This window comes from Heterodontus francisci, chromosome 15, assembly GCF_036365525.1.
Source record: "Heterodontus francisci isolate sHetFra1 chromosome 15, sHetFra1.hap1, whole genome shotgun sequence".
NCBI lineage: Eukaryota > Metazoa > Chordata > Chondrichthyes > Heterodontiformes > Heterodontidae > Heterodontus > Heterodontus francisci.
In genome coordinates, this window is record NC_090385.1 from 20,126,316 (window position 1) to 20,151,411 (window position 25,096).

A 25,096-nucleotide genomic window follows, 5' to 3' on the forward strand; every position below is an offset into this window, starting at 1 on the left:
GGGGGTCAATAGCATGAGTGGCTAGCATTAGTTAAGCTAGCCTGCACCTCTTAAAGAGGAGGTGCATTGTGGCTGAAAAAAGTGCTGGCAGTCTTCTGGGAGCTGAATCTGTACTGGGAGAAACAGAAGAATGGCACACCATGGAGAGAGCAGGCTCTAAGGTTTTCAGACGCTGCACTGGAGGCCTTGGAGGAGGTGGTGAAAAGTAGGAGAGATGTTCTGCATCCGCAGGGGACCAGGAGGGCCTCAAGACACATGCTCAGAAGGCAGTGGGAGCAGTCAGCTATGGAGGTCAATGCCTGGAATTAAGCCCTGACGACCTGGATGTGGCACTATAAGAAGTTCAATACCCTCACACAAGTGGTCAAGGTCAGTGAATGCAGCTTCAAATGCCCTATCTTACCAACTATATCACTAGCCTCAGACACTGCTTATTTTACCATTAACTCCATCAATCAGCTACCAACAATCTCTATCAGGACTTATACCTGACATTCACGTGCTTCACCGCAATCTCACATACTTAGCACTGCTGCAAGCCTCAAACCGGCATCTCACAACTTGTACACACTACCAGCTTTTCAAACATGACACCATATCAGCCAAACAAGACTACATGACACTCACTAATATGCTTCCCTCTCTCTTGCAGGGCAAGGTGGCACACAACTGGAGGCAGTAGGAACTAACCAAAAGGAACAGGCCCGCCTGTACATCCTGACATCCATAGAGAAGATGGTGCTGGCCATTACTGGGCTGCCCACTGCTGAGGCCTTGGCTAATGGAGACACTGAAACCAAAGATGATGCTATTCTCATACCTAATCCTTCTTCATACATTCCATCCCCCCCTCATCACACACACTTTTCTGATTTACAAGCTGCAGACGGTGTAAGAATGCATCTCATACTTTCCTCCAATCCTTACATCACAACCTTACCCATGTGTCTTTCTCCTGTCTGATACCCAAGAAGTGCAATCTGCCCAGGCACCGGTGGAACAACAAGACAGTGATGAAGACACAGCATTGTTACTTGATTTCAAACTCGCAGCCACCAGCTTAGATACTGACACTGTGCATAATTTAGAGGATAGCAGAGAGGCTGGATCGGCATGTGGTAAGGCACCAGTCACGAATGGCCTGCAGCCAGGGCAGGTGGCAAGGTTGCACATGAGTTCTGCTGCAGAGGTGTCAAATGAGCATTCTGATGGGGCAGCGTGTAGAAGTAGCTGATGGATATGACATAACAAAATGTTAGGTGGACTGGGAAGCCTGCTGGAAAGCATGCAGTCCATGTCAAGCAGCATGGAGAAGACTGTCACCAAGTTGGCACAGGGCTTTGTGCAAAGCTTGGTGCTCATTCTTTCCAGCAGGGAACTGGTGGCCAACTCCATCAGCACGCTGGTGGACCCAACCATAATGCAGCATCTGATGGCCGATGTGTCAGCTTCTATTTCAGCACAAACAGCTTCCACCAGAAGTCTGAGTGCTGCAGTGGAAGCTCAGACGGCTGTTATGCAAAGTCTGCTTGCTGCCATGCAAGCTCAGGCTGTTGCCATTAAGGCTGTGGATTATAGTGTGCAAAGGTGCTTGCAGCATGACACAGCAGTTCAGCAATCAGTCCTCTAACAGATTACCAAGTCAGCTGAGGTGCTGCTCTGGGGGAAAGGCAGTGACTCCATGGAGCATGAACCTGCTATCCTTTTCAGGAAGACAGCTTTCATCCTCCCACTCTTGGCACTCTGCTAGTGACCCTGCTGTTGCCTGTCAGCCAGCCCTGACTGCTACTGCGCATGCTAAGGTGATGCAGTCCAAAGCTGGGCCTTCTAGCTGCTTGAGGTCATCCTCCAAGGCCATCTGTAGTCTCCTCCATTGAAAGTCAACAGCATTCCACTAGCATTGTATAGCAGCATTAGAACAGATGAAGGGACATGAAGGATAGGCACTAACGGAACGCACAAGGGTCATTAGTTGATGTTTGCATGCAGTGTGGAATGGTTTGACTTGTAAATCTGGTTTGGAATATATATTTTATGGTGGTTTTTATTTTTGTATTGTGGTTAAGTGGATGCTGTGATGGTCAGCAACAGGGGCAAGATAGCAACATAGGAAAAGACGAGGCCATTTAACCCCTCGAGCCTGTTCCGCCATTCAATGAGATCATGGCTGATCTACAACCTAATTACATATACCCGCTTCTGCCCCATATTCCTTGATACCTCTGGTTAACAAAAATCTATCAATTTCAGTTTTAAAGTCTCTTCCTTAGATGTAGGGGTGGTGCCTGAGGACTGGAGAATTGCAAATTTTATCCCCTAGTTCAAAAAAGGCTGTCAGGATAAGTCCAGCAACTACAGGTCAGTCAGTTTAACCTCAGCGATGGGAAAATCTTTAGAAACAATAATCCAGGTCAGAAATGTGGATTAATTAAGGAAAGGTGCAGAAGTAACAGGGTTGTTGTCATGGGTGACTTCAACTTCCCTAATATTGATTGGAACCTCCTTAGTGCAAATAGTTCGGATGGAGCAGATTTTGTCAGGTGTGTCCAGGAAGGTTTCCTGACTCAATATGTAGATAGGCCGACTAGAGGGGAGGCTATGTTGGATTTGGTGCTTGGCAACGAACCAGGCCAGGTGGCAGATCTCTCGGTGGGAGAGCATTTCGGTGATAGTGATCACAACTCCCTGACCTTTACTATAGTCATGGAGAGGGACAGGAGCAGACGGGATGGGAAAATACTTAATTGGGGGAGGGGGAATTACAATGCTATTAGGCAGGAACTGGGGAGCTTAAATTGGGAACAGATGTTCTCAGGGAAATGCACGACAGAAATGTGGAGGTTCTTTAGGGAGCACTTGCTGCGACTGCTGGATAGGGGGTTTGTCCCGATGAGGCAAGGAAGGGATGGTAGGGTGAAGGAACCTTGGTTGACAAGAGATGTGGAACGGCTAGTCAAGAGGAAGAAGGAAGCTTACTTAAGGTTGAGGAAGCAAGGATCAGACAGGGCTCTAGAGGGTTACAAGGTAGCCAGGAAGGAACTGAAGAATGGACTTAGGAGAGCTAGAAGGGGGCATGAAAAAGTCTTGGCGGGTAGGATTAAGGAAAGTCCCAAGGCGTTCTACACTTATGTGAGGAACAAGAGGATGGCCAGAGTGAGGGTAGGGCCGATCAGGGATAGTGGAGGGAACTTGTGCCTGGAGTCGGAGGAGGTACGGGAGGTCCTAAATGAATACTTTGCTTCAGTATTCACTAGTGAGAGGGACCTTGTCGTTTGTGAGGACAGCGTGAAACAGGCTGATATGCTCGAACAGGTTGATGTTAAGAAGGAGGATGTGCTGGAAATTTTGAAATACATGAGGATAAATAAGTCCCCAGGCCAGCCGGGATATACCCAAGGTTATTACGGGAAGCGAGGGAAGAGATTGCCGCGCCTTTGACAATGATCTTTGCGTTCTCACTGTTCACTGGAGTAGTATCAGATGATTGGAGGGTGGCAAATATTATTCCCTTGTTCAAGAAAGGGAATAGGGATAACCCTGGAAATTACAGACCAGTCAGTCTTCCGTCGGTGGTGGGCAAATTATTGGAGAGGATTCTGAGAGACAGGATTTATGATTATTTGGAAAAGCATAGTTTGATTAGAGATAGTCAGCATGGCTTTGTGAGGGGCAGGTCATGCCTCACAAGCCTTATTGAATTCTTTGAAGATGTGACAAAACACATTGATGAAGGAAGAGCAGTGGATGTGGTGTATATGGATTTTAGCAAGGCGTTTGATAAGGTTCCCCATGGTAGGCTCATTTAGAATGTAAGGAGGCATGGGATACAGGGAAATTTGCCTGTCTGGATACAGAATTGGCTGGCCCATAGAAGACAGAGGGTGGTAGTAGATGGAAAGTATTCAGCCTGAAGCTCGGTGACCAGTGGTGTTCCGCAGGGATCTGTTCTAGGACCTCTGCTCTTTGTGATTTTTATAAATGACTTGGATGAGGAAGTGGAAGGTTGGGTTAGTAAGTTTGCCGATGACACAAAGGTTGCTGGAGTTGTGGATAGTGTGGAGGGCTGTTGTAGGTTGCAACGGGACATTGACAGGATGCAGAGCTGGGCTGAGAAGTGGCAGATGGAGTTCAACCTGGAAAAGTGTGAAGTGATTCATTTTGGAAGGTCGAATTTGAATGCAGAATACAGGCTTAAAGACAGGATTCTTGGCAGTGTGGAGGAACAGAGGGATCTTGGGGTCCACGTCCATAGATCCCTCAAAGTTGCCACCCAAATTGATAGGGTTGTTAAGAAGGCGTATGGGGTTTTGGCTTTCATTAACAGGGGGATTGAGTTTAAGAGCCGCGAGGTTATGCTGCAGCTCTATAAGCCCTGGTTAGACCACACTTGGAATATTGTGTTCAATTCTGGTCACCTCATTATAGGAAGGATGTGGAAGTTTTAGAGAGGGTGCAGAGGAGATTTACCAGGATGCTGCCTGGACTGGAGGGCATGTCTTATGAAGAAAGGTTGAGGGAGCTAGGGCTTTTCTCATTGGAGCGAAGAAGGATGAGAGGTGACTTGATAGAGGTGTACAAGATGATGAGAGGCATAGATAGAGTGGACAGCCAGAGACTTTTTCCCAGGGCGGAAAGGGCTATCACCAGGGGGCATAATTTTAAGGTGATTGGAGGAAGGTTTAGGGGAGATGTCAGAGGTAGGTTCTTTGCACAGAGAGTGGTGGGTGCGTGGAATGCACTGCCAGCGGTGGTAGTAGCAGATACATTAGGGACATTTAAGCGACTCTTGGATAGGTACATGGATGATAGTAGAATGAAGGGTATGTAGGTAGTTTGATCTTCGAGTAGGTTAAAGGGTCGGCACTACATTGTGGGCCGAAGGGCCTGTACTGTGCTGTACTGTTCTATGTTCTATGAAAGCCAGAACTGATTTGTTCAGGGAAAATCTGTTTAACTAACTTGACTGATCTTTTTGAAGAGATAACAGAGAGAGTTAATGAGGATAATGTGGCTGATATGTGTGTACATGGACTTCCAAAGTCGTTTGATAAAGTGCCACATAATAAGCTTGTCAGCAAAGTTAAAGCCCACGGAATAAAAGGGACAGTGGCAGCATGTATATGAAGTTAGATAAGTGACAGAAAACAGAGAGTGGTAGTGCAAGACTATTTTTCTGTTGGAGGAAGGCATATAGTGGGGTTCCCCAGGGGTTGGTACGAGGACCACTGCTTTTCTTGATCTATATTAATGACCTAGACTTGGGTGTGAAGGGCACCATTTCAAAATTTGCAGATGACACAAAACTTGGAAGTATTGTGAACTGTGAGGAGGATAGTGACGGACCTCAGCCAGAGTCGAGCCCACCTCCGCTGGGCCTGGAAGTCATGCAGCAATTCTGTGTGGACCAGGCCCTTAACTGGCCTCAGACAGGACTTCTGCCCCTCTGAGGCAGGAGATCCTGCCTCCAAGAGCTGCCAGTCAATCAGCAGGCTGGGAGCTCTTCACTCTCAGCAAAACCATGGATGTCAGCCCTGAAAAAGGCGAATGGGATTTTGGGCTTCGCCGGGGATAATCGGCTGGACCCTGGTGAGGAGGGAAGGGGAGGGAAGTGCTTCATCGGGGGCGGCTTGTGCTGCTGGGGCCCTCCCCTAGCCCTCCAGGAGGCCACCTGATATTACCAGGCTGCCTCCTCAGAGGCTGAAGTTCCTGGCCGTCACTGGTAAAACACCAGCGGTGACGGGAGGAGGCCCTTAAATGGCAAGCAGTTGGCCACTTAAAGGCCTCAATTGGCCTGGGATGGATGGGCCACTTACAACTTCCACCTCCCACTCAATTTTACGCCCACCTGCCCTCCAGTCTGCTCCCGGCGGGGGCGTATAATTCCAGCCTTCAAGAGGATATAGATAGGCTGGTGGAATGGGAAGACATGTGGAAGGTGAAATTTAATGCAGAGTAACATGAAGTAATACATTTTGGTAGAAAAAAACGAGGAGAGGCAATATAAAATAAAGAATACAATTCTAAAGGGCATGCAAGAGCAGAGAGACCGGCTGAGTATATGTGAACATATCACTGATGGTAGCAGGGCAGGTTGTAAAAGCAGTTGATAAGGCATTCCAGATCGGGGGCTTTATAAATCAAGGCACAGATTATAAAAGCAAGCATGTTATGAAGAACTTTTCTAAAACAATAGATTGGCCTCAACTAGAATATTGTGTCCAATTCTGGGCACCTCACTTTAGGAAAGATGTGAAGGCATTAGAGAGTGCAGAAAAGGTTTACAAGAATGTTTCTGGGAATGAGGGACATCAGTTACATGGATAGATTGGTGAAGCTGGGGCTGTTCTTCTTAGAGAAGGTTGAGAGGAGATTTGATAGAGATGTTCAAAATCATGAGGGATCTGGACAGAGAAACTGTTCCCATTGGTGAAAGGGTGAAGAACCAGAGGACACGATTTAACATGAATGGCAAAAGAAACAAAGGCGACATGAGGAAAAAGTTATTTTTTTCACAGCGAGTGGTTAGGACCTGGAATGCACTGCCTGAGAGTGTGGTGGAGGCAGATTCAATCGTGCCTTTCAAAAGGAAACTGGATAATTATCTTGAGAAAAAATTTGCAAGGCTACAGGGAAAAGATGGGGCGTCAAACTAGTTGAGCTGCTCTTGCAGGTAGCTGACACAACACAATGGGATGAATGGCTTCCTTCTGTGCTGTAAGCATTCTACAATATTAACAACTGATCTAGCATCAATTGCTGTTCGTGGAAGAGAGTTCCAACCTTCTACCACCCTTTGCATAAAGATGTGTAAGGGTTAGGTGTGGGGCTGTTGGTGAATGGGGAATTTGGGTTGCAGTAATTGGTATTGCACTTATAGGATCATAGAATAGTTATAGCACAGAAGGAGGCCATTCGGAGTGCTTCATGGACATCCCAGCCAGAAAAGGGATGACTAGGTTGGCTCTTCTCTTTGTCCTCCTCCTTTCTCCTCGTACTCCTGCTCCTCAGCTGCTCACTGTGGGAGGTTCTGCCGCACGCAGTAGACCACCATGAATCTTGACATCTGCTCTGCTGAGTACTGCAGCTCTCCTTCAGAATAGTTCAGGCAGCGGAAACTTTGTTTCAGTATGCTAAAGGTCTATTCTACCACGTCCTCTGGCAGCATGGCTTTCATTGCATGCATGCTGCTCACATGTGCATGGGTTGTGCACTGGAATCATCGGACATGCCATCAGCGGACAGCCCTCGTCATCCAGTAGCCACCCTTTGGATGGCATGGTGGCACAAACGCAGTTGGCATAGCAGACTACTGCAGATTGAAGGCATCATGACTGTTTCTTGAATACAAGGCACTGACCTGCATGGTTCTCTGCATATGGTCACACACAAGCTCAATGTTGAAGGTGTGAAATCCCTTTTGGTTGTGGTATGGGGCAGAGTTGACATGCAGTGTCTGCAAAGCCACGTGCATAAAGTCAAGAGCACCTTGCACCATGGAGAAGTCTGCAATCCTAGCTAAGCCGTGTGTTCACTCTGCCTGCTTCACTCTGGCAAGAGGGAATGAAATGCAATTAGCTCTGAATGAACAGAGAGCCTCAGTAACCTCCCTAATGCAGCAGTGGATGGCAAACTATGAGGTACCGCAAATATCTCCTGCTGTAAACTGGATGGAACCAGATGCATAAAGACTTATCGCCATGGTCACCTTCACAGCCACTGGCAATGCAGTTGAAGCCATAGCAGATGGCAGATATCACAGAGGAAGTCCTTAAATGAAGCACATATTGTTCCTTGCTGAGGTTCAGGTAGGAGAATTGCTCCGTCAAGACCTTGGATGGATATGGCCTCCTGCCAAGAACCCTTCTCCTCTCTTCCTGCTCTGCATGGCCTCTGTTCATTCTCCAAGTTATGCTGTAATACAAGGGGAATGTTTACTAATGCACCCATGTCTAGGAGCAACTGGTTTGTGCAGAAGCCTTGAAGTCAGCAAAAACTCCTTAAGCACCACGCCCTGCAGACTGGCAACTTTAACACAACTATGGAAAGCATCAGACAGTTGTGGAATCAAAGCAACAGCCAGAAGAAATCAACCAGCAACTAACCTTGAAGTAGCTGATGATCCATTTAAATAGTGCTGGTGGAGGGGTGGGGGGAGTCCATCTTGCTGCCGAATGTGCTCAGCTGTGCAAGGTTAAGAGGTGTTAGCTGGAGCGCTGAGCTCCTATATGGCACTGATGGTGTCAAATCAGTGTTGCACTCTGATCAACATCAGGATCTGCCTATTCTGCATAATTCCAGCAGCCATCCACAGAATACGTGCTAATGCCCTCAACCAACATGGCATCCGGCTTGACTCACTGCAAAACTGTACAACGCATGCTGTGGACACCATTTTGGATATCAAATGGTACGCACAGCACCCAAGCAATCGGTGCTACCGATCTGAATGTCATGCTGTTTGTGTCTTGCTCCAATCGTGAAATAGAAGAAAACTAGATATTAAAACATTTTTGTGATAGGAACAGGAGTTGGCTATTCAGTCCCTCAAGCCTGTTCCGCCATTCAGTGAGATCATGGCTGATCTGCAACCTAATTCCATGTACCTGCCTTTTCCCCAGATCCCTTAATACCCTTGAGGTCTCAGATTTAAAATTTACAATTGATCTAGCACCAACTGCCATTTGCGGAAGCAAGTTACAAACTCTACCACCCTTTGTGTGTTGAAGTGTTTCCTAATTTCACTCCTGTTATTTTTAGACTGTGCCCCAGTCCTAGACTCCCAATCAACAAAAATAGTTTCTATCTACCCTATCAGTTCCCCATAATATCTTGAAAACGTCAATCAAATCACCTCTTAACCTTCTAAATTCCAGGGAATACAGCTGTAGCTGTGTAATCGCTCCTCCTAATTTAACCCTTTGAGTCCAGAAATCATTCTGGTAAACCAACGCTGCACTACCTCCAAGGCCAATCTATCCTTCTTAAGGTGTAGTGCCCAGAACTGCTCACAGCTCTCCAGGTGTAGTCTAACCAGGGTTTTCTATAGCTCAAGCCTGACTTCTACCCCCTTGTATTCTAGTCCTCCAGATATAAAGGCCAGCATTCCATTAGCCTTTTGAGTATTTTCTGTGCTTGTACATGACATTTAAATGATCTATGTACCTAGACCCCCAAGTCTTTTTGGACCTCCACTGTTTCTAGCTTTTCACCATTTAGAAAGTACCCTGTTCTATCCTTTTTAGGTCCAAAGAGGATGACCTAGATTTGTCACAGTTTTGCGCATTCAATTAATCTATCTTTCTTTGTAATTTTATGCTTCCATCTACACTGCTTACAATGCTGCCTATCTTTGTGTCATTGGCAAATATGGATATGTGGCTTTCTATCCCATCATCTAAGTCATTAAGACATAAAGTGAATAATTGAGGCTCCAACACAGTTCTTTATGGCACATCACTAGTCACTTCTTACCAATAAGAATACCTGTCTATTATCCGTGTACTCTGTCTCCTGCTACTCAGCCAATTTCCTAACCAGGTCAATAACTTCCCTTCAATTCCTTGGGCTTCAACTTCAGCTAACAGTCTGTTATGAGGAGCTTTATATAATGCCTTCAGGAAGTCTACTACTTAAGCCTCCTCTTCAAAAAAGTCAATCAGGTTCGTCACTCATGACCTACCCTTTACAAATCTATGCTGGCTCTCTCACACTGATCAGCTGAAAATTTTCGTGTTCAGTCACCTTATCCATAATTATAAACTTAAAGCAATGTGAATGGCTTATCCTGGAAAACTCACGTAGAATTGTGCAGCAAGTAGGCTGGGGATATAAATGAAAAGCGAATCCTGGACAAAGGAAGATTTCAAAGTAACAGAACAACAGGGATGACTTCTTCTGAGTGTCGCGGCGTTCCTGATGGCGGGACCGGAAGTTATCATACCTTCTTCTCCCGCTGCAAATCCCGTTTCCCACACGATTTTATATTTAAATTAACCATGCGGCAACGGGCACAGGGAACACTTGGGATCATATGGCTGGGGCCTTTCTTTGGTGGAAACCACTGTCACTGCCCCAAGCACCATGATCGCCACAGATATAAAACATTCTTTGCTTGCAGCCTCAAGTAGCAGCAGTCTTTCTTTCATGTAAGTATCTTCACAATAAATTAACTTGAAGATTTCACTTAAATCAAAAAGTTTTTTTTTATTTTGTGGAACTCACCACCAACTTCATATCATTTATTTTCCCTACAGCCAAGGTGAATCAAATGGTGGCAGCAAACAGGCAGCGTCCCGCCCCACAGTTCAGTGATGCCTCCCTGCAGGTTCTCCTCCAGGCCGTCAAGGAAAAGGTGGAGGTCCTCTTTCCTGCAGATGGAGTGCAAAAACCCTCCCGCCTCTTAAGGCAGCCTGGATGGAGGTAGTCTGGAGGTCTCGAACTGTGGGGATAACTCTTAGAACATGGGTGCAGCGCTGCAAGCTAATCAATGACTTGATCAGATCAATGATGGTAAGTGGCCCTGGCCAAGCAGCTCCATTGTTTTCTTCCACAGCTTCATGTCTTTAAGGCAGAGGGGATGCAAGGAATGCAGTGGAATGCGTGAGCAGCCTCGGTGCCATTCACTAAATGATGCTGCGTTAAGATGAAGCTTGGCATTGTTTATGTGATTGGATGTGTCATGCAAAAGCCATTGAAGAATGAGTGAAGTTGATGCATGCATGCAAGGTTGTGATGCATCATTTGCCATGTCATTAAATGTGCATTGTCCGTTGCAGGATAAACAAAGCCACAACCAACGCATGCGTGCCAAGACAGGAGGAGGTCTAATGGCCACATGAGTACAGTCGATCACCCCTTGCACTCTAGGGAAGCCAGCGATGGCGCTGAAGGCCGCAGACCTTGCTGCCTGGCTGTCCTCGTCTACAGGTAAGTAGATAAAATCATTGGCATGTCGAAAAAGGACATTGGTCATCTCTTTGATACACCTGTGGGTACAGACTGCGAGATGCCACATATGTCACCCGTCGATCCCTGGTAGCAAAGAAATTGAGTGCAATAGTTACCTTGAGGGTAAGTGGCATGGAATTCCCAATGAAAACAAGCGGCTACTGGTAATGCTGAAGGATCGTACACATTTCTGTCGCCATTGCAAGTCACATCCTCATGCTTCTCTGGCACTGCCTCTCTGACATCTGAAGGTAACGTATCCTTGTCCTGAGGATGCGATGACACGCCAGCGCCCATCTTCGATAATGCCTTTCTTGGATGGCTTCATTCTGAGCAGCTTCACCCTCTTGTGCTGCCTGTTGCTCCTGTTGCGGCATCATCCGTGAATCGCCAAGATCCCTCCTCAGTCTCTCCCTCTGAAATTGTTCGCATGTTAGAGATCAAATTGCATGTATGAGGCTCATGTCTTTGCAGCTTTTCAATTTTTGAGATGAGAAGCGTGTTGTAAAACCATCCTTCTTCTGCCATTCAGCAGAACCATGAGTCATAAGCAGATCGCTGTTATTTGCCTTACATTTTCATGCAGCAGGAGATCCCACCCACCATTTGTCTCCTTTCAATCGACTTGCATTCCTTCACTGGACACATGGTTTGCATTCTTCTTCCAGAAAATGTTGCGTCTGCGATACCAGGTAAGTTTGTGCACCTTCCAAACACCTCCTACCACCTTCCAGCCTGTACCCATCACCCTTGACCCACCGAACTTAACCTTCAGTCTTCCCCCTCTACCACAGAACCTCCTGCCATTACCGTGGACTGACCCATCATCAATTTATACATGCCATCCCTCCCCCCATCCCTACTGCGGTCAACCTCCAAGAGTCCACCTTGATATAGTTACAGATTCCCAATCCCCTCCCTATGATGACCTGGAATACCCAGCCCTAAGTCTCGACCTTCACCCCTACCACATACAATTGCCCCCTGTGACTGTGACCATACCTTCTACCAGCCAGTACCCTAATGGGGACACACAGGACTCTGACGACGGCAGAGATCCTCCCTCCTTTTAAGCCTCTCATGACCTTCAGTTTTCTGACAGTAACATATCAACTCACCACTCCCTGCAACCACACATAGCTAGCCACTACACACCCTGGACTCTGCCCTCCTCCCTCCCCTGCTCCTCAATGCACCCAACTACAAACCTTGGACACTGCCCTCCTCCCTCCGCTGCTCCTCCATGCACCCGAGACTCCACCCTGCCCCGCCCAACTACCCTTCCATGCTCCTCCATGCACCCAAGACCTCACCTTTCCCTCCCTGACTACCCTCTCCTGCTCCTCCATGTAGCCCCCACCCATGCCATCGCCGCCATCTCCTGAGATGATTCACCCTTGCTGGTGCCGGGCCTGGAGGCAAACATTCATTCCAACGCTGGCGTTAGTTTAGCGGCTGAGTGAAAGAGAGAAGAGCACAGTCCTGAGAGTCAACTGCACAAATCCGACTGTTGCATGCCACATTGAAACATTCGTGTACCAGTTGGCATGGGAATATCGCTCGTCCTTCAGTTAATCTTGCAGGTTGGACTAAATCCTAACTATGCGTGGGGTAATGAGTATACATGGCACGTACATGAATGCAAAGCTACAATCCGCTACTGTGCTAGGGGAACCCTGGAACGCCGCAAACCCGCCACGACTTAGTTCCTCTAAAAATATTCCACCTTCGGGATTCTGAGAAAACACCACCCGCCTAATTATACTGCCTCGCATGCCAGCAAATCCACTACGGCGGACTGCATAAAACTCCCCCCCCTCCAGTATTTGTTTAATAGTATACAATAAGGCCATAGATAATTCATTAACTTTTATCAAAAACATATCTAAAATAATCTAAACTCATTACATTTACAAAAAGGTTTTAAGTGTCCAAAATAAAGACCTGCTTAAACATATGCTAAAAACATCATATTATGGAAACTAATATTGAAGCTTTGCTCCGATGAAGTTCTGTACATCCCAGTCACATCACTAACAGAAACTTGCAATGCCACTTACAGCTGTGAGGAGGGATGATATGTTGGAAGGTTCCTTTGTATATTCAAACTCTCTGGCAAGGACAAAAGAATACATTCAAAGCTAAGAGGTGTCAATTACACCCATCTTGAACCCATCAAGTAACATATTTGAATTTAATGGGTTCGTCTGACACACAGGTGTGAAGTAGTCACATTGTGGGCCACTGTCCATCACCACAGAGAGGAAAATCTCTCTCCTAACAGAGGCGAGATATGAGAGACCTTTAGTTTTAAAGGCAGCTCTCTGAAGAGAGAGACAGACCCAGGAAAAAACATCAACAAAACTTATCCAGCTGACAGCTGGGAGAAAATCCAACAAGTCAAAAGGTGCCCTGCTGTGAATTCTACATCTCAACTTGTGGAGCAGTGAACTGGAAGTGATCCCCTGTCTTCAAACTGAACCTTTAACCAACAGAGAAATCTACAAACACTCCAGGCCGGCAACTAAAGAGAACTTGACCTCCGAGAAAATTCAGCAGGTTTACCGTGAACCCCAAAACCCTACCTCACTTCAAACCACTTACATCTTTTCTTCTCTGTCTCATGTGCGTGTCCGTATGCGTGAGTGGGTGTGGAAGCTACAATTTTGGGAAAAGGCATATTGATCAAGAAGTAATTAATCTGTTTTAAACCTACAAGAAAAACTGTCGCTGTCTGTTCATTTGACAAATAAAATAGAAAGTGGTTAAAACCCTAATAACATAAACACTTGCTGCGGTCAGGTGGGAACTGTAAAGTTGATACCACCCACACCCCTCACCACGTGGCTGTAACAATATCAGAAGTCATATTAACAAAATACAACAGAAGTTTTGCCTACTTGATACAGGAATTCATACACAATTCTGCTATTAAAGTGATTCTATATTTAACACATCTTGCCCTTTCAGGCAATATATGCTAATTGCTATGAACAGGGAAATCCTGATGCTAATTATTGGTTACCTACTTTTTCTGAAAGAAGTTTGCAGATTGACAGATACATTTAAACGGACTTGTAGAAAACCAGCAGTTGAAACTAACAAAAGATGCACAACTGAAGTATACCCATTGTGATGTTGATATTAAGTGACCAGGGATGAAGGACACTCCAGACTCCTTTTTTTCAAATGTCCATTTTCACAGAAGATGTCAAGGCCTTGTTTCCCAATACAAAGGTAGTATTTACAGAATCAGACGATATAAGTGCAGAAAGGGGAGGCCAGACTTTCTAAAGATGCAGTGTCACTCAGTCTGGCCCTAGCAAGCATCAGCTCAGAGACTGGCACCACAGAGGGTAGCTTAGCGGAGGAGTTTCACAGTGGTAAATCACTAGTGTTACGACCAGGTGAGAAACAGGTCTAGGGGGTCCCTCTCAGCCTTCACCTGGTCTTACAGTAACAGGGTTTAATTTTAACGTGTTTTTAGCTCCCCCTCGATGAGACCTTGTTCATCGCATTCCAATTATAAGGCAAAAGAACCAGCATAAACAGGCTTTTCTTAGGTTTAAAGAAGAAAAGTTGAAATTTATTAAACTTAAACTTTAATTCGGTTAACGCCTACGGATACACGACGCACCCACGCTAGCATGCATACGCGATACACACATGCAAACAGAGACAGAAAGGAAACAGAAGAAATAAAGTGGAAAAGTTTGAGGCAATATCTGAGGTTTTTTGTGTTACGGTTCTTAGAGCTCACTGTAGTGTCCTTTATTGCAGGTAGATCTTGCTTTTCGTTGGGGCTCAGTATTCTTCTTAAACCTTGTTCGCTGTAGGAGACTTTTCTCTCTTGGGGTTCATGTGTCTTCAGTGGATTTGGAGTTCTGTGAGAAAGAGATGGGAGCAGGCAGACAGGAGAGGCTGTGGCGAGCCAGCCAGGAGAGATCTTCTCAGTCCAGGAGCATTCTGCTTTCTGCCCAAACTGTTTGTACAAATTCAAGAAACTCAGGTTGCCCAGCAGTTTAGTCATGTGATTAGCTGGTTTGACCATGTCCGTTTGTGAATTCGGCCATCTTAGCAGTCAACCTGGAATGCGAGCTCCCCCACCTTCAACATCTGGTGATCAAAAGTCCATTGTGAGTTGAATGTGTCAGGGAATGGTCTTTTGTCCTTTCTAAACACTGTCTGTTAATATGCAAATGTCTTTCCAGTCAAGGGTCCATTGTGGGTTGAATGTGTCAGGGAATGGCTGCTCTGTCCTTCCAAACACTGTCTGTTTATATGCAAATGTCTTTCCAGACAAGATCTGGCAATGTTTTTAAAGCAAGTCCTTTCTTCACTTCAACAACAGTTTGAAATTTAATGTCCATGTGGCGAAATTAATATGCCTCATGCTTGGCAGGTGGGGGTCTGCAAGACACCTCCACACCCAGCAGAATGAAATGCAATTTGAGAGAAGCGTATTTCATTAAAAGGGTTGAGAGAAAATATAAGATATGGAAAAAAACATGCATTTCACTCATTCATTCACAAATCCTAAAACTTATTAAAATTGCCCCCCTTTTTGGCATCCCAATAAACATGTGGTTCTTTTTTGGGGAAGTTTCTCTTCTGTTTGCCCATTTCCATGGCTGCCTCGGGTCATTGTTCCTGCTGAGGTAATTATTTTTTAAAGGAGATTCAGTAGTGAGCGGGTCTATCCTGAACTCTCTTTCAGTGCTTTGCTGAGTCATAGAGTCGTACAGCATACAAACAGGCCCTTCGGCCCACTGTGTCCATGCCGACCATAATGCCTATCTATACTAATCCCACCTGCCTGTATTAATTCCATATCCCTCTATGCCTTGCTCATTCAAGTGCCTGTCAAGATGCCTCTTAAATGTCGCTACTGTTCCTGCCTCCACCACCTCCTCAGGCAGCTCATTCCAGATGCCCACTATTCTTTGTGTGAAACATTTACCCCTTTGATCCCCTTTAAACCTCCTCCCTCTCACCTTAAATCTATGCCCTCTAGTTTTAGTCACCCCTACCATGGGAAACAGACTCTGGCCATCTACCCTATCTATGCCTCTCATAATTTTATATACCTCTATCATGTCCCCTATCAGCCTCCTTCGCTCCAGGGAAAACAGACCCAGCCTACCCAATCTCTCTTTATAACTCAAGCCCTCCAAACCAGGCAACATCCTTGTGAATCTTTTCTGCACCCTAAAGTCATGCAAAGGCTTTTGACTTTAAGGGGATGGGTGGTTTTCTTTTTTCGGACTGTGGGGGAGGATTCGTTGCCAATCTCTCCTTTGTCCTCTGGAACACTCCTGCCTGCAGGTATTTATGCAACCTCTACTGCACTCCCACTGTGGCACTTTGACTAGGTGAGGCATTATCCTCATGGTTTCTCTGCACACTAGAGGTCTTTCTTTGTCTCTGCAGGATCCTGTAAATGCTGTTAGCAACTCTGGTGGGGTGCTTCCAGGGTCTGCATTTACGTAGGAGGATGTGGGGTCTAGCATTTCACATTTTTTGGGATTGGCTGACTGGACTGTAGGAGTTTTCATTCAGGATTCCTCCCGGCCTTCCTTTAACCTGCCCTCTTAGTCACTTTTCCCCCTTCTCTTTCTAAACTTTTGCCAGCCTTGTGCCTGCCTGTCCCCTTTTGCTCTCAGTGGCGGTCCCTTACAGTTCACCAGCCCTCTGCTGGAGGGCCCTCCTAATACCGGTACAGGACTTAGGGGTGCAGGTTTCATTGTAGGTTGGGGTTTCCCCTCAACCTGGCACATGTGGCAACTCCTGCAGTACTCCACCACATCTTTGTGGAGTTTTGGCAAATCAAACTGCTGTCTTATATGGGCTTTGGTCTTTCGTATACCAGCATGTACAGCCACTGTAGTTTCATGGGCCCTTCTTAATATTTCACCCCGTTACCTCTGTGGCACCACTAACTGATGAACTACTGCCCACTCCTTGCTCTCAGGTCTGTGAGAAGAACTCCATTTCTTTATCAGTACCCTCATTCTTTAAATAGTAGCAATCATGGACTCCCTCTGCTTCACTTTCAGACTAGACAGCCTGTGCTAACTGTCACGATACTGGGTCAACTCGCTGAGCCTCACCTAGGGAAAATCCATTTAATTCATTCCCTGGGTCTCCTAACTTTCCAAAGAAAGTCTCAGACAGACAGACCTGGTCATCTGCCTGCAGTGCCAATGCAGTCTCCTCTGAGCGAGCTGTTTTGATCATGGCCTGATCCACTACACATTCAGGGAAACTGCAGGGGCTGTCTCCTGCTATGGCCCTGTCTCTCTGACCTCCTGCAGTCTTTCTTTCACTACTGGGTGGGGGGGGGGCTACCACTTTCACCTCCCAGAACATTACCTCGGAGCAGTTCAACCCTGTCCACAGGCACTAGGGACAATCCCTACGGTCACCGGTCCCGCAATTGGGTCACACTTCAGGTGTACCCAGTGTACAGGTACAGGCACAGGCATACACTGCCCTCCAATACCATTCACAATCATTCTGGTGTTCACTGCACTCTCTGGGGGAAAGGTCAGGCCTTTTCCCCGTAAAAAGGATCTAGTGGCCCCTGTGTCCCTAAGAATCACTATGGGCTTGCTTGCCCCACTCGAGGGGTATGGGGTTACTTTCCCTTCTGAAACAAAACCCTGATAACCTTCAGGAATCCTATAAAATTTTCCTGCACTTACAGCCGTAAGCTTCCTGGGTCTCACTCTTACTGCAGTTAAAGCCACAACTTGTTCTGCTGTGCTTTTCATCGGTTTGTTTCTTCAATGAGTGGGTGTGCCCTGATTAACCCGACCGGTTTTCCCTTTGGTTTCCAGCAGTCAGCTTTTAAATGCCCTGCTTTATTACAATGGAGCATACAGGTCTCCAGGTCTTACCCTTGCTCACAACACCTTCCTTTTTGGTGGGTCCCCTGCATCTCCTGCTTTCCTTCCTCTTCCTGGATGGCTTGGGCTCCTATCACCTTCCCACCCTTTGTCCTTTCCATATTTGTGGGGGTGACAGGGAAAGGTTCTCTCCTGGGAAACCGACTTATAAATTAAAGCAAACTCATCGGTCAGAACGGCCACATGCCAGGCTTTCTGAACCCACTGCTCCTCTACATGGGTCTTTATGGAGAGTGGGAGAGAATGTTTAAATTACTCTCACAGAATTACTTCTCTGAGATTCTCGTAGCTGAGCTGTACTTTAACAGCCCTCAGCCACTGGTCGAAAGCCATCTGCTTACTTCTTTGAAACTCCAGATAAGTTTGATTAGCTTGCTCCTTGAGGCTTCCAAACTTTTGGCGATAGGCTTCGGGTACTAATTCATATGCCCCGAGGATAGCACTTTTTGTCAGTTCATAATTTGACGAACTCTCATCTGGCAACAGGGAATAAACCTCATGACATTTTCCAGTTAGTTTGCTTTGCAGTATAAGAGGCTGGGTCTCAGCTGGCCATTTTACCTGCCTTGCCAGTTTCTCAAAGGACACAAAAAATCCTTCTACATCTTCCTCATTGAATTTTGGAATTAATTGAGCTAGTTTTAACAATTCTGTATCCAGCCTTGAATTACACTCTTCCCTATTGGTCATGTTTTCACTGGGGTTACTCTGTCACTCCCTAGTTAACTCAAGCTGCTTCAGCTCTCTTTCTTTGTATTCCTTCCGCAATATTCTTTCTTTTTCTCTCTCTCCTTTCTCTCTCATTCCTTCTCCTCTCTATTTCTTCACGTTTCTTCTGGAAGGCTCTTTCTTTCCCCCGCTCCTGCCTCTCTCTCTCTTTTTCCTGTCTCTCCCTTTCTCTGTCTTCTAATTCAAGTTTCCTTTGTTCCAATTGTATCTTTGCTAAAAGTACCCTGTCAGGGTCTACTTCCTAACACTGCTTCTGCTTCTTCAGATTCAAAGGAAAAATGGTTGGCCATTAGCCTTAGGAGTTCAGGTTTCCTAGTCTTGCCACATACAGTGATCCACACTGCTCAGCCATTTTCCTCAACTCCTCCATAGACAGTGTTTTCAACTTATCCCAAGTTACTTCACCCTGGCTTGGAGAGCTACTAGCTTCAGTTGCAGACATGTTAGTATTCAATCATACACAACTACAAGAAAACCTGTATTGAAATCTTGCTCTTTTTTTTGCTTAGGAATAATTTGGCTTCCCACTTCCAATTTCACTTGTATGTCTGTGGGTCAATTCCAGGCGCTAGCACCCAAAGTTCCGTTACAACCAGATGAGAAAGAGGTCTAGGGTTCCCTTTCAGCCTTCACCTAGTCTTAATTTAAAACACACCATGTTTTTAGCTCCCCCTTGGTGAATCCTTGTTCACCGTTTTCCAATTATGAGGCAAAGAAACCAGCACAAACAGGCTTTCTTAGGTTTAAAGAAGAAAAGTTGACATTTATTAAACTTAAACTCTAATTTGGTTAACACCTATGGATACATGATGCGCCCATGCTAGCATGCATAAGCGATGCACACATGCAAACAGAGTCAGAAAGAAAACAGAGGAAATAAAGTGGAAAAGTTTGAGACAATATTGGAGGAGGTTTTTTGTGTTACGGTTCTTAGAGCTCACTGTAGTGTCCTTTATTGCAGGTAGATCTTGCTTTTCGTTGGGGCTCAGTATTCTTCTTAAACTGTGTTCGCTGTAGGAGACATTTCTCTCTTGGGGTTCATGTGTCTTCAGTGGATTTGGAGTTCCGTGAGAAAGAGATGGAAGCTAGCAGACAGGAGTGGCTGTGGCGAGCCAGCCAGGAGAGATCTTCTCAGTCCAGCAGCATTCTGCTTTCTGCCCAAACTGTTTGTACAAATTCAAAAAACTCAGGTTACCCAGCAGGTTAGTCATGTGATTAGCTGGTTTGACCATGTCCGTTTGTGTATTCGGCAGTCAACCTGCAATGCCAGCTCCCCCACCTTCAACATCTGGTGATCAAAAGTCCATTGTGGGTTGAATGTGTCAGGTAATGGTCGTTTGTCCTTTCTGAGTACTGTCTGCTAATATGTAAATATTTTTCCAGCCATGGATCCATTGTGGGTTGAAAGTGTCAGGGAATGGCTCCTTTGTCCTTCCAACGCTGTCTGTTGATATGCAAATGTCTTTCCAGACAAGATCTGGCAATGTTTTTAAAGCAAGTCCTTTCTTCACTTCAACTACAGTTTGAAATTTAATGTCCATGTGGCAAAATTAATAATGCTTCACGCTTGGCAGGTGGGGGCCTGCATGACACTAGCCATTAACCACCAGGATAAATAAACAAGCACAGAAAACATGCAATAAGAGGGTGTACAAGGGTAATTCTTAATCCTCTCAGATATTATACACAGAGGGAATTGAGTTATTGAATTAAATAATCTTTGTCCAGATTTGGTGTTGTTTTTATACTGCAATGAGAGAAAGGATGGATTGAAGGAAGATAACCTGATGCTAATAGTAATGGTGCTGTTAAGGATTGTAGGACTACTGGTGTATTGGGGATGGAAGAGATGGTTCACATTGGATGAGTTACCCTCTAAAAACTGATAACTAGGGGTACTGGTGGTCAATGTTTCTCATGCTATTTCTCCTGTTTGTGCTGTTCTTCCTGCTGCATTTCTTGATGCTCAGGTGATGGTAAAGGCAGGACATTGAGGGAGTGGGGTGCCTTTCAATTCAGAAGGATACCAGAACGATGATGGGGTGCATGCAAGGCAATGTAGGTCCAGTCTATGGCACTTTGGACCCAAGGGAAACCAGCAAAACTTGCTTTGCTGCGTCCACTGGAAAAGTGATGTAGGTCTTCCTGTTGGCATAGAGAGTCTCCATTAACTTCTCTGATACAGCGGTATATAGGAAACAGGGGGATGTTGCTGATGTCACATCCTGCAGCCTGGAACGAGCCTGTTGCAAAAATGTTAACAGGCATGGTTACCATGACAGCCACAGGTAGTGCATATGACTTGGTTTGAGGCTCTAGTTGTGGCTGCAGCAGGTGACAGTGATAGCCTGATCACTGAAGTAAAAGCACCTGACATGTTGCTCCTCAGTGAAGCTGAGGTATGAGAAGTGCTCCCTGAAGATTCACTGCGTAGTGCCTTCCTCCTTCCCTTTCTCCCATCTGCCTTCTTCGCAGTTCTCCCTCATCCTCCAGCCCCCAAAATGACCTACCAAACCACCCATGATTGCATGAATTCTGATGAAATGTCACAGACCTGAAACATTAACTCTGTTCCTCTCTCCACAGATGTTGCCAGACCTGCTGAACATTTTCAGCACCTTCTGTTTTTATGTCAGATTTCCAGTATCCGCATGATTGCAATAAAGCTGTTTTGAAGGCAGACTAAAGCAGTCCAGCAACAACAAAAAGCTGTTAGCAGAAGTCACAATTCAATTGTGGAACACAGAAAATAAGCAAAAAATGCCCAGACGTTAACCAGCAGCCTAACAAGACAAGCCAGCAGCTAACCTGTATGGTGTGAATGAGCCCTTTAAAAAGCACTTCTCAAGGGGCTCTGCTGACTGTTAGCGTCATAATTTCCTAAACAAATTTATCTTATGTTATTAAGTGGCGAGCAGGTACTGGGGAAGATCAATTTCACAAACAGGTCCTTCAAAAAGCATTATTTAAACATTGTAACAAGCATTATTAATACTTCTAGCATGCGTCCTGGACGTCTATACAGGAATCTGCTCCAAAACAGCGGACAACACATTTCAGGTGTGGGATGAACACATGCATACTTTCTGCCAAAATGGACTCTTGGTTGCTCATTTGATGCCTGTAAAATGGTAGCAGTACGATTACATTTCAAGGAGAATGGGATTTATTTTGGTGAGAGGGTAAAAACAGGTGCTAAATGGGTGCTGTGCTAATAGACCCTGTTTGAAAGTCTGGTTTGCATTCAATTTTGGGCCTAATTGCTGATAACCATAATTTGAACTTGCCTGCAGGTGCTAAATCAGACACCTGGAAGTTTAGAACTCGTTGATTGGACTCAATTTTCGTGGAGCAGTTTATGTGGACTCCGCGCACCCATTTACACTGTAGGTGTGAAATGAGCTGGCTGACACACCCAGTGAGCTTGAAAGAAGGCGCGGTGCATGCGTGACTCGTGCCGCTGAGCCTCCGCGATATTTCGACTCATTTAAAGGGAGGGGGCGGAACAGCCGCTCCATCCCCAGCAACGGCGTCCAGCGCCACCATGCAGGCGCCAGCACCATTTTTAAAGGACTTCAAGCCCTTAAGCCAATTTTACATTTTTAAAAAGACATTGCTTTAACATAGATTGTAAGAAAATAAAGGCTGAAAGCCCCTCTACCAACCTTCCCCCCACCACCCCCCCACCCCCACAATGAACACATACTTTATTTTTGGGCCTTTCCCACCAAAAAAGCTTGATTGCCAAGCCGAGCTTTCCCCCCCGAACTTAGTCACCTTTGCCTTTCAAACCCTTCCCACCATCCCCTCGGCCAATGCAACAGTTTTCTCCGCTCCCCCCAACCCTGAAAATTTCACTTCTCCTTCGTCCCCACCAGAGTCACGCCTCAGATCTCCAAACGGAGATTCGACGGCGCGGGAGTTCCGGCCACTGCCTGGAATATCAGTGTGGGATAACCATCAGGTCAAGGTAAGTTATTTTGCATTTGTTTTAATTAATATTTAATTGAAGGCCCCGCCGCTCTGCGGCAGGGGGCCGCACCGAGGCCTTGCTGCTGCCAGTAAAATGCGGTGGGGCCTTTCCAGCTTTGGGTGTCGTGGTGGGCCTCTCCCGGAAGAAATTTCCAGGCCCCCGGCCACGACCCCCCCAACATTGGAGGGCTGGTAAAATTCAGCCCGCAGTTTCAGGTTTCAAGATAGGTGAGAGGGTACACAGGCTCCTGGACGTGGCACTGGAAGTCCTGATGTAGGAGGTCCAGAGGAAAAGGGACACACAATGGGAAGGACGTCACCTCGCCCTCCTGTCCCTCTCTCCTGCAGCAACTGGTGCTGCTTTGCCTGGCCTGAAGGCCTCCCCACATTCTTCCTGCAGAACAAGATGCCGATGACTAAGTACTCCCTTTCTCCAGGTGACTCCTATAAGGTGTCCAATAAAGTAGATTAGCACAGCACTCATTCTTTTTAGGTGACGACCTCAGAGAATTTCCAGAACAAATGCAGATAAGAATTCTGGCGAAATCTTGACAAAGTGTCCCTGAAAGTCATCCAATGTGTTTCAAATGTCCTCTTTGAACCTCCAGCAGCAAGTGAACAGTAAAAGGTGATATACCTTGAGGTAGTGTTCAAGATCCTTTGCAATGACTAGTGTACTCCCAATCAGCTGGTCGCTGTTGGGAGAGGACATTAGGTCAAGTGCTACCCACCAGAAAGCCATGCAGCCTCGTTAATAAGCACGAGCAGCCAATTTAAGTGGCAATCAGCAATTAACAATCCTCCAGGTGGCCATTCCTAACACGAGCTTCAACTGCTTTACCAAGACAGTGTCTTACACTATACATGGGCTAAACGGCATCACAGTTTAAGCCGAAATCCTGGTCACCTTGGAGGCTCTTTCGTACATAATAGTATCCAGGGAAAATCGTCCACTCTATTTAATTTGCTCTTCAAATGAAAAAAAGCTAGATTTTGTAAGCTCTAATTACGACTTGTAATTTGTTGATAGTAATAAGAATGTTACCTTACATCAGTTTCCCACTGGAGGCAGGCTTCTGACCCGAAAACAAACCCGGCTCCTGTTTCCTGCCTCTGTGGCAAGATTCAGCTCCAGGAATCCATCAGTAAGCCACACTTCATTCCACCCAGAGCTGTACCAAAATCTAAATTCACCTTCCAAGATTCTGCAACTAAATCTCCTCCCTCTCCCCAGTACTGTTAAATACTTATGTCTGGTATTTCCATTGGGGGTTCTCCTGATCTCCAGCAAAAACTAATGGAAACTCATTTTTTCCTGTACTTCTGCCTAAGTTAGAATAGATCAAGAGAACCACTAGGAAAATTCTACCCTCAGATAGCTACTTCAAATTAGTACATCTTGCATCTCATCTTGTTATGTATTCTCAGTTTAAAAATGAGTAGGGATAAAAAAAAAATTGAAGTTAAGGAAAAACATATAAAATGAAAGATCACTCATTTAGTTTTCACAGAATAATGAACAGAATTGTGAAATACAACCCATAGAGCATGAGTAAAAGTCCCAACCTAAATTTTAAAGAAATAAATAGAACATGGACTTAGTCACTGTATATCAGTGGCCTATTCAACATGGCATAAACATCCCTAGTGTTGTAATGTGGCAAATCTCTGACTAACAGTGAGCACTAACACAAGGCATCAACCAGTAATAGCTATAATTCTTTATATAGATTTCTTTGTGCATCTTAGTTTCAGTTGCTAAGTATCTGACAATGAGTGACAAGGCGGAAAATTAGGGACAAGGTGTGATTTAAAGGGAGGCTTGCCACATATAAGATAGATTCCTGGGATCTGAGGAGTGGCAAGGCAATAGGATTTCCTGTCAGGATGCTTTTTTTTTAAAAAACAGTAAAATCTTGCAGAATGAAACAGTGTGGCAAATAGTACTGGTGGCTGAGTTGGGAAGAGATGTTGGATGATGAAAGGAGGAATTGTACAGGTGCTGAGGAAATGCAGAAACACATGCAATGACAGATAACATAGAAAAGCAAGGACTAGATCTCGGGACAGGGCAAAGTACAATGGTGACAGAGTCAGCAAGAATGAGGAGAGTAGAGGAGATGCATGTTCTTGGGTAGGTGGGGATGGAAATGTGGAAGTTGGAAAGAGAGAGGTGAAAGAAAATTCTCTCCTCCTTCCCTATGAAAAGTTATAAATCTAAAGGGCTTTCTTTTGCTATACTGGAACCTTGTTTTATTTAAATGGCAGTGTCTATTATGACCGAGGCAGGAGGAGTGCAGTTAATTCAGTCCCACTGCACACAATACTCCAGATGTATAGTCACCAAGGCCCCATATAACTGCATTAAGACATCCTTGCTCCTGTACTCAAATCCTCTTGCAATGAAGGCCAACATACCATTCGCCTTCCTAACTGCTTGCTTTCAGCGACTGGTGTACAAGTCTCGTTGCACCTCCCCCTTTCCCAATCTATCACCATTCAGATAATAATCTGCCTTTCTGTTTTTACAACCAAAGTGG

At 45.6% G+C, this 25,096-nt stretch overlaps 1 protein-coding gene across 3 annotated transcripts in view; it reads right to left on the bottom strand.

Annotated features, from left to right (window-relative positions):
• ar (androgen receptor) overlaps positions 1-25,096 on the bottom strand; it is a 402,038-nt gene that overhangs the window by 134,456 nt on the left and 242,486 nt on the right. The gene's annotated exons all lie outside the window — the stretch shown is intronic.